This window comes from Lissotriton vulgaris, chromosome 3_1, assembly GCF_964263255.1.
Source record: "Lissotriton vulgaris chromosome 3_1, aLisVul1.2, whole genome shotgun sequence".
NCBI classification, from domain to species: Eukaryota; Metazoa; Chordata; class Amphibia; order Caudata; family Salamandridae; genus Lissotriton; species Lissotriton vulgaris.
The window spans coordinates 1846251385-1846262115 of record NC_141689.1 but is presented as its reverse complement, the minus strand read 5'-3'; the positions used below and the strand labels follow the sequence as shown (position 1 = coordinate 1846262115).

The 10731-nt window shown below is 54.7% G+C and overlaps 1 pseudogene; it reads right to left on the bottom strand.

Annotated features, from left to right (window-relative positions):
• Positions 1-1309, bottom strand: part of LOC147728527 (18S ribosomal RNA) — a 2963-nt pseudogene extending 1654 nt beyond the window's left edge.
• Between the last annotated feature and the right edge of the window lie 9422 nt (positions 1310-10731).

Below are 10731 nucleotides of genomic sequence, written 5' to 3'. Positions count from 1 at the left end.
GGAATCAAACCGTGATTCTCCATTACCCGTGGTCACCATGGTAGGCACAGAAAGTAACATTTAAAGTTAATAGGGCAGACATCCAAATGTATTGTGGCCGTCACGGGGACGTGCGATCGTCCCGAGGTTATCTAGAGGCACCAAAGCGGCCAGGCGAGCCCGGATTGGTCTTGGTCTGATAAATGCACGCATCCCGGGAGGTCAGCACTCGTCGGCATGTATTAGCTCTAGAAGTAATATAAAGGAGACCCCCTTGCTATAATGGTCTGGGACCAGGGGAAATACACAAAGAAAGCGGATAGTGCCCCAACACAAACAGCCGGACTCCCTGTGTGGTCCAACCAATTTGGAGCAAGAAATTACAAGTTCTATAATAGCACCCTTTCTATTCGCAACCTAGAAACAAGGGAGGTGAACTATGCTAGTGTTGACAATATTAAAGATATTTATGCAGAAAAACTTTTCCAATGAGTCAAGAAGTATTTTCAAGAGTTTGTTTAAAACAAAGCGTACATATGTTTTATTTCATTTCATACAGTTGTTTAAACAATTAGCATCGTATTTGTACATTAAAATCATGAATTACATAGAAAATGATCAATGAATAATACACATAATTATTTTAAAAAAATTTACAAAGTCATTAAAAATTGTTCCAGAGAACAAGTGTCGAAGCGGCGTTTTAGTTTTTTGGGGATATATACACCTTCTTCAGGACAGATTCTCAAATATTTAAACTCTGGATTTCCTCAGAGTTATAAATATTTCGGGATCCTAAAGTGGATACACGAATGCAATTGCGTACCAAGCTTCAATTGTTCTGGGTACGTGTTCAAATGCACTATCTTGTATAAAAATTATTCAAATGTTACCCTGTCCAGGGGAGCCACCGATTTAGATTAGGTTCTTCCACTGTCATTCAATTAAAGTGGAAGCTCGAAAATCGCTGCAGCCGTAGACCTATTCCACTTCTTCTGTCGGCATTAAAATCTCGGGGGTTGACCTCCCGTCTTTTTAGCGATAATACCACCAATCGATAAGAAGGTAGTCGACCTCCCTGCTCCTCCTGGTACAGTGTCTCCGGTTTTGGTTCCGTGTATCGGATCAAGATATTCCGATCCGACACTATCTGCTTTCTTTTTTAGCTCTACAATTGCCACAGTTATCCAAGTAACAGATTGAGCGATCAAAGGAACCATAACTGATTTAATGAGCCATTCACAGTTTCACTGTACCAGCCGTATGTACTTACACATGCATGGCTTAATCTTTGAGACAAGCATATGCTACTTGCACGATCAACCAGGTAGCCGCACCTGATGATGGGGTGGGGGGCCGCATGCCCATCTCCCTGACCGGCAACCTTCGTGCACGGCCTTCATCTCTTGGGAGCCTGCCAGGGGAACGAGCCCACCCGCCTGGGCGGGAGGGCTCGCTGGAGGGGTGCAGAGCGGTGGAGACGCATGGGCACTGGCAGGCCCAGCCGTCTCGCCCGGGAGGAAGAGGTGGGCCGAGGCGCAGCCTGAGCGAGACGCCGGCGCACCCTTCGGAACGGTCGTTCCGAGCTGCTGTGGAAATGTGCTAGGCAGATAGGGGTGATGGTGTGGCATGCAGGGCCTGCAGACCTGCTGGGCAGCAGCATCTGATGGCCTGGCGCCACCCGACCCCTTCTGCTCGGGTCAGACCACTGGGGGTTATGAGCTGCCGTGGCCACTTGGCCTTCGCTCTGCTGGGTTTAAAGGGCCTCCCGGCAGGCGGCAGGCGGCAGGCCCTCGAGTCGGATGGTCCATGCGGGGTGGAAGCTCTTTGCTTGAAACAACAGCCGAGGCTGGCCAAGCAGTCAATCCCTAAACGGACCGAGGGTGCCCAATCGATCAGAGAGTACAGCCGGGGCATCACCTGGCAGGCTGCCCTGCGCAGGGGGTATGTTGGCTTAGCATTCCCTGCCTGCCCGCTCCCGGGGCAAGCAGACTGGGAAAAAAAGGCACATCTGCAAGGGGTTGAGAGGCAGGTGCGTACCTGGGCCTCTGGGGCCCCAGCATGCGGGCCCAGGTACTGCCTTCCCTGACTCAGCATGGCCGGACCTCATGGAGGTCTGCCTGAAATAACTCAGAGAAAAAGGACCATCGGCAAGGGGCTGAGAGGCCGGTGAGTACCTTGGCCCCTGGGGGCCACGGCGGGCAGGCCCGGGTACTGCCTTCCTCATCTCAGCATGGCCAGACCTCACGGAGGTATGCCTGAGCAAACTCGGAGAAAATGGACCATCGGCAAGGGGCTGAGAGGCAGGTGCGTACCCGGGTCCATGGGAGCCCCGGTGAGTGGGCCCAGGTACTGCCTTCCCTGTCTCAGCATGACTGGACTTCACAGAGGTCTGCTTGAGCAAACCCGGAGAAAAAAGACCATCGGCAAGGGGCTGAGAGGAAGGTGCGTACCCGGGCCCCTGGGAGTCCTAGCAGGCGGGCCCGGGTACTACCTTCCCTGGCTCAGCATTGCTGGACCTCACAGAGGTCTACCTGAGCAAACTCGGAGAAAAAGGACCATCGGCAAAGGGCTGAGAGGCAGGTACGTACCCGGGCCCCTGGGAGTCCCGGCGGGCGGGCCCGGGTACTGCCTTCCCTGTCTCAGCATGGCTGGACCTCACGGAGGTCTGCCTGAGCAAACTCGGAGAAAAAGTGCCATCAGCAAGGGGCTGAGAGGCAGGTGCATACCCGGGCCCCTGGGGGCCTGTGCGGGCAGGCCCGGGTGCTGCCTTCCCCTGTTTCAGAATCACCAAACCTCACGGAGGTCTGACTGACCCTCTCCCTAGTAATCCGGAGGAGAATGACCCCCCTTTCTTGTAATCCGTGCACTCGCGGTGACAGAGGAGACACAAGGCTCAAAAGTATATGACCTCCTGGAGCTCTTGCTGGGATCGGGGAGGCAAATGGCACCTCATCGGGACTTCCAGGGAAGCTCGGCCATCTGGTCGCCCCATAGGAAAGCATTGGGTGCGACCAGATGGCCAAAGGGATAGGTGCCACCAGATGGCCGGGCATGAAAGGAAAGCCATATGGTCGCTGAGTGCCCCAATGAAAGAGCGAGCGGGTGCCGGGGCATGGGGCACCGGAGGCTCAGTGCCCCAACTGGGCCCCAGCCATGGACGCTGCAAGGGGGACCCGACAGGCCGTCGGACCCAGGGCCCGGGGACACCTGGACAAGCAGGGGAGGCCTGCCAGGAATGACGGACCCCGTCCTGGGCCTTTGGCAACCCGGCAGCCCGTGGGACAGTCCCCAGGGCCAGAGCAGCTGACCTGGGGCCCGGTGAAGCCCCTGGTCCCAGCCGGGGCTCCCAGTCCCGGAGGCACAGGGGAAGCCACCCTGGGCCTGCCGGACACTCTCCCAGGGACCATGCCAGGCGTCAGGACAAAGGACGGAGCCCGGGGCGAGGAGACCACCCTACCCGGGGCCCACAGGGGCCCCGGATGGAGCATCTGAACCCAGCTAAGCAAGGGGAGGCTCCCTGGGCACAACAGAACCCCGTCCTGGGCCTTTGGCAGTGTGGCAGCCCGGGGGACAGGGACCAGGGCCGGAGCACCCAACCCAGGGCCGGAGCACCTGACCCAGGGCCGGAGCTCACGACCCAGGGCCTGGTGACGCCCTTGGACCCCACCGGGGCCAGGCCCGGAGGCACAGGGGAAGTCTCCCCGGGCCTGCCGGACATCGTCCCGGGCACCCTGTCACGTGGCAGGACCAAGGGCGGAGCCTGGGGAGGGTCCCCAGGCACAACTGAACCCTGTCCTGGGCCTTTGGCAGTGCGGCAGCCCCAGTGGCGTAACAAAACTTCAGGGGGCCCCCCTGCAAGGTAAGTGGAGGGGGCCCCTCCGGACTCCATCAGGTGCTCTCCGGCTGAAGTGCCGTGCTGAGAGGGCCTCCTGGAGCTTGGGGGCTGCGGGGGCCTGTGTTAGGCCCCTGGTTGTAACTGCGAAAGGGTTGCACTGTACATAAATCCCTGACTCTCCTTTTTCAGTCCTAATGGAGTGTAACTATCAATGAACCCAACTTCTGTTATAGATGGCCATACAAGTGAAGGCAAAAACCTGCTTTGAAGAAGACATATGGTCAAGCCTTAGACCCTGGCCAGGGTTCCTTTGAATAAACAATTAATTTGGTCTAAATAAAATGATCGAATCACATCTGTATCTCTCATTAGTTCTCACCTACTAGACAGCACAGACGCTGTCTGTTGTACAATGTATTGCTTGCTTCCAATGGGTTTAGAACCCACCTATTGCTTACCATTGGTTGATTTTATTGTAACTCACATTTGCTGTCTTCTTACTTGTAAACGTGAGCGGGCTGTCCTTCTTCTCATATTTGTCACTCCCTTGCACCATGGACGCATTACTTGGCACATTCCACTGCTCACTTTTCAGGCACTACGTTTTTCTTTTTTTAACCATTCCTAAAGAGTGCATATGTTTTCCAGCTGTCTCTTCACCATCTGCGCTCTCCCTTGTGCCCATGTGTCCCTCCCTGACCCGCTCCATTACTCACTCACCCATTTACATTTCCCCCACCAGCGCTCCCTGCTGCTCAATCTCCCCATTAGTTTGCTTTCCACCCTGCGCTCCTCCGTACAGCTTCCAACATACTAGGGCCCATCGTGCTGCATCTGCCCTGCTCTCTGTCGCTTCCGCATGCCGCCTTGCCGCTTCCTAAACCCCTTCTCTTCCATGAATAGGATTCCCGCTCGTCGTATTCTGCCCAGCACCCCCGACGCTCCACGTTGCAATCTCTCACCTGTGTTTCTCCCTTTGCACTTGAACCCCAAAGAAGCTGAGGATAACTGGATCAGCTTTGTCAGAGAGTATATAAACTGCACGACTTTTGGATCAACAACGCTGGTGAACAAATACATCAGCACTATCTCTAAAGGGGCACAGTGGCCCTCAGGGAGGCCCCTAAGACCTACAATCACGGCCAGGGGTGTCACAGTGGAGGAGGTCAGGCCCCTTCCTTTCTATTACTGAAGCGAACTACTCACCCCAGCTGTGCTTCTGCCCTCTCATAGACACTGCAAAATAGTCGCTCCATTCTGCTCCACAAGTTTTAGATGTGACTTCAAGGATTCAACAGTTTTACATTACAATTGTTTGGTCTCACCTTAGAGAGGAAAGAATGTTAGCAGTCCCTAGGCTACAGCCTAGTAAGGCCCACATTCCTTTAAGTAATGAGAAAAGGGTGGGATGGGGGAGAGGTCTCTAAAAGGGGTGTGGTCCAAGTATTTAAAAGTGCGGCTTAACAAACGTGTACTATAATCCTGCGCTTTCTTTACACGTCATGCTGCATTACCAGAATTAAGGCACCTCTTGATGATTTTCTGCTCTTGATTCCAGACATATCACATAACAATAAACATACACCTAAAACAAGGCCGATCTATTGGCACTGTGATTGCTTGTTAACTGTTAGATATAAAGATGCTACAACCATGATTGACCCACTTGTGGGACACCCCCGCGCCGCACGGCCACCTGCTGCTGCGTGTGCCCCTTGCTTCCTTGTGCCTCGCTGCTGCCTCGTTCCGGACTGCCGCCGCTGCGGTTGTTTTGACCTTTGTTTAACGCGAATTTGTGCCTGATTGTCTTTAACCCGTTTTTTCCCTTGTTTTGACCAATCTTTGTGCCTGTTTCGCTGTATTCCGTTTCCCCGTGTTTTGCCTCCTTCCTTGGTTGCCCGCCGCCCTCCGCCCTCCCTTCCCGCCAAACGCCGCTTTTCCCCGCCCTTTCTTGTATTCTGTACCCTCCCCGCTCCCGCCTCCCAGCTGCTCCGCCCACCCGCGCACTTGGCCTCAAAAGGCGACCGTGCGACGCAGGTGAGTGTGACCCACTTGTGGGACACCCCCGCGCCGCACGGCCACCTGCTGCTGCGTGTGCCCCTTGCTTCCTTGTGCCTCGCTGCTGCCTCGTTCCGGACTGCCGCCGCTGCGGTTGTTTTGACCTTTGTTTAACGCGAATTTGTGCCTGATTGTCTTTAACCCGTTTTTTCCCTTGTTTTGACCAATCTTTGTGCCTGTTTCGCTGTATTCCGTTTCCCCGTGTTTTGCCTCCTTCCTTGGTTGCCCGCCGCCCTCCGCCCTCCCTTCCCGCCAAACGCCGCTTTTCCCCGCCCTTTCTTGTATTCTGTACCCTCCCCGCTCCCGCCTCCCAGCTGCTCCGCCCACCCGCGCACTTCGCCTCAAATGGCGACCGTGCGAACGCGCAGCGGTCACGCGCAGCGGGCGCGCCGATTGTGCGCCGAAGGCGCGCCAAAGGTAAGCCCGTCTGCGCCCGTCCGCGACCGGATCGCGACCAGCGCCAGGACCCCTGGCCCACGAGGACCCCGACCGACCCGCCTGACGTACTCCGCCGCCACCCTCACCGCACTCAACACCGGCCGACTCCCTGATTGCCACCAAGCCACTCCAAAACGCACCCACGGACCCTTCAGCTGCCACGCCTGCAAGTTCTCCAGCATCCGGACCAGCCCCGTACCAGCACCCGCCAAGTCGAATACCAGCAGCACCCACCTCAAGTGCATCCTGCTCAACACCCGCTCCGTCCACAGACACGCCATCGAACTCTGGAACCTCCTAGACGCCACAGCCCCTGACGTTGCCTTCCTCACGGAGACCTGGATGAACGCCTCTTCAGCTCCCGACATCGCCATCGCTATCCCAGAGGGCTACAAGATCGTCCGGAGGGACCGAAACGCCAACCAGATGGGAGGAGGCATCGCCATCATCCACAGGAACACCATCCGTCTCACGACCAGCACCGACAACACCCTGACCACCGCCGAACACCTGCATTTCCAGATCCACACCGACCCGAAGACCACCCTCAGAGGCACCCTGATCTACCGACCCCCTGGACCACGCACGCAATTCAGCGAGGACATCGCCGACTTCGTCAGCCCGCATGCCCTCCCCTCCGCTGACTACATCCTCCTGGGAGACCTCAACTTCCATCTGGAGAACAACAACGACCACAACACCAGCGCCCTGCTCGACAACCTCGCCAACCTGGGACTCAAGCAACTGGTGTCCACCCCCACCCACCTCGCCGGACACACACTCGACGCCGTCTTCTCATCCAGCACAGACATCGACTTCAGCCACGCCACAGAGCTTCATTGGACGGACCACAGCTGCGTCCACTTCACCTTCAAGAGAACGACGACCCACCAACACCAGCAACACACCGCCCGCAGAAGCTGGAACAAGATCACAGCAGACCAGCTCGCAACCTCCCTGAGCCAACACCCTCCGGCCAGCTCAGCGAACCCCAGCCAGGCCGCCGATAACATCACGAAGTGGATCAGCAACTGCGCGGACGAGCTCGCCCCGCTGAGGACCCCGCCCAACAGACCCGGCAGCAAGAAGGCCCCATGGTTCACCGACGAACTCAAGAGCTCCAAGAAGAACTGCCGAGCCCTCGAGAAAGTCTGGAAAAGGGACCCGACACCGGACAACAGGACCTCCTACAAACTGGCCACCCGGAAACACCACCAGCTGATCCGCGCCGCCAAAAGAACAGCATTCAAGGACCGGCTGGACAACAACGCACACAACAGCAAGGAACTCTTCAGCATCGTGAAAGAGCTCTCCAACCCCAGCGCAGGAAACAACGACATCACCCCATCACAAGACCTCTGCAACTCCCTCGCCTCATACTTCCACAACAAGATCACGGACATACACAGCAGTTTCAACAACCAACCAACGCACACCACGGCCGACCAGCCACCCCCCCCCACCACCACCCTCCACGCCTGGACCCCGATCAGCACAGAAGACACCATCCGCACGATGAACTCCATCCACTCCGGATCACCAACCGACCCCTGCCCTCACCACGTCTTCAACAAGGCCGACGCTGTCATCGCACCCCACCTGAGAGACATCATCAACACATCCTTCGACACCGCCATCTTCCCTGAAAGCTGGAAACACGCCGAACTCAGCGCTCTACTCAAGAAACCAACAGCGGACCCCACCGACCTCAAGAACTACCGCCCCATCTCGCTTCTCCCGTTTCCAGCCAAAGTCATCGAGAAGACCGTCAACAAGCAGATGGCCGCCTTCCTCGAGACGAACGGATCCCTCGACCCCTCACAGTCCGGCTTCCGAGCCAAACACAGCACCGAGACCGCCCTCATCGCCGCCACAGATGACATCCGAGCCCTGATGGACAACGGAGAAACAGCGGCCCTCATCCTCCTAGACCTCTCCGCGGCATTCGACACGGTCTGCCACCGCACCCTAATACGGCGCCTCAGCAACATCGGAATCCAGGACAAGGCGCTGGAATGGATCATCTCCTTCCTCAACGGAAGAACACAGCGAGTCCGCCTACCACCGTACAAGTCAGAGGCCTCCGAAGTCATCTGCGGCGTCCCCCAAGGATCATCCCTGAGCCCCACCCTCTTCAACGTCTACATGAGCCCCCTCGCGGCCATCGTACGCAAACACCACCTCAGCATCATCTCCTACGCCGACGACACACAGCTGATCCTCTCCCTGACCAACGACCCCGCCGCCGCCAGAGCCAACCTGCACGAAGGGATGAAAGAGGTAGCCGAGTGGATGACGACCAGCCGCCTGAAACTGAACTCGGACAAGACGGAAGTCCTCATCCTGGGCCCTTCACCCTCCGCCTGGGACGACTCCTGGTGGCCCCCCGCCCTGGGCACCGCACCCAAACCAACTGACCATGCACGAAACCTGGGCTTCATCCTGGACTCCTCCCTCTCCATGACCAGACAAGTCAACAGCGTCTCCTCGGCGTGCTTCAACATCCTACGCATGCTACGGAAGATCTTCTGGTGGATCCCCACAGAGACCAGGAAGACCGTCACCCAGGCCCTCGTCACCAGCCGACTGGACTACGGCAACGCCCTCTACGCCGGGACCACCGCCAAGCTCCAGAAGAGACTCCAGCGGATCCAAAACGCCTCAGCCAGACTCATCCTCGACATCCCACGATCCAGCCACATCTCCGGACATCTGAGAGGCCTTCACTGGCTCCCCATCAACAAGAGAATCACCTTCCGCCTCCTCACCCACGCACACAAAGCCCTACACGACCAAGGCCCGAGCTACCTCAACAGCCGAGTCAACTTCTACGCTCCCAAACGCCACCTCCGATCAGCTAACCACGCCCTCGCCGCTGTCCCCCGCATCCGAAGAGCGACTACAGGAGGAAGATCCTTCTCCTACCTGGCCGCCAAGACCTGGAACTCCCTCCCGTCCGACCTGCGCCTGACCCAAGACCACCTCTCCTTCAGGAAGAAGCTGAAGACCTGGCTGTTCGAGCAGTAGCGGCACCACCCCTCCCCAGCGCCTTGAGACCCTACGGGTATGTAGCGCGCTCTATAAGTGTCACTGATTGATTGATTGATTTCTTGTAAATAATTTGAAATGGTAATTATAAATGGGACATATGTGACCATTACTATGTGCACAATATAGAGAGGCTAAGGATTGGGGGATCATGTAATATGAACAAAGTGACGGCCCACTGACTCACACTGCCTTGAGCCTCAGCTCCTGAGCTCCAGTCATGCCCAAACATGAACACCCTCTCACAACCAGAACTCACCTGGAAACCTAAATGCGACTCCTCTCACATGTACCACACAAGCATTCGAAAACACAATTGCTCAGCATATTTTAGACCAGACATCTTTGTTTTGCTCATATTTAGTAAATTATAATTACAATTCAAAATTACACTAAAGAGACTTTACAAATGTTATCAATATCAAAGACTTTACTTATGTAAAATATACAGTGAATATACAGTATCATATTGGTAAAACTATCGGCAAAACCAGAATGTCCCAAAGAGGATACCTATCAGCTTTGTCAATGCTTTCTTTTTTCTACTTGTGTTATGTGTGACCCATCCAGATCCTTGTATGCATTCTATTTTCAAAAGCCTTTGTTGAGTCCAAAGCAATCACCAGCTCATGTTTTGTCTCTTGGCACCAATCCAAATTTGATTTGACTATATCTCTGAGCTGGGTAGTGTGCACAATTATTTTCATCTGTAGCTGTAACAGATTGTTGCTATAAAGCTGGTTTTAGACCATTGACCTTTCATGATATTTTCAGTGGGCCCAAGTCCCAATAGGCCACTAGGATAACTGCTTATTTACATTAACCAAAGAACTAAGGGCCAGATGTAATAAGACAGGATTCACAAAAAGTGGACGCAATTTGTGCAATGACTATTGGCAAATCCTGTAGTATTTTGTAACGGGAAGGGGTATCTTGAGGACCTGTAGGAAATTCACCTTTTCTACATGGTGACCTGGTGTTTAACATCTTTTGCTGGACCCTATATTTTTGCTGGCTCTAGAACTCTGTACACCTTACCCCACTTAACCAGTAGAAAGAGTCAGTACTCCTCCTCTAAACATGGTTGAATTGTCACATACCAAATTGGTATATTTAACTTACCTAAAAGTCCATAGTATATGGTACAAAGTGTACCAAGGGCCTGTAAGTTCAATGTCATTAGTGGACAGAAGCACCTATTGTGCCATCTACTACAGTGACAGTGTAAAACCTGGCATCAGGCATACCAGCGCAGCCTGATTGTAGCAGTATAAAACCTTAAATTTGACATGTCAAAATAAAAGCTTTTTACAGTTTAAAACCTCCCTTTTAAATATTAATAAGACACGCATATTTAATTTGGTTTGGTC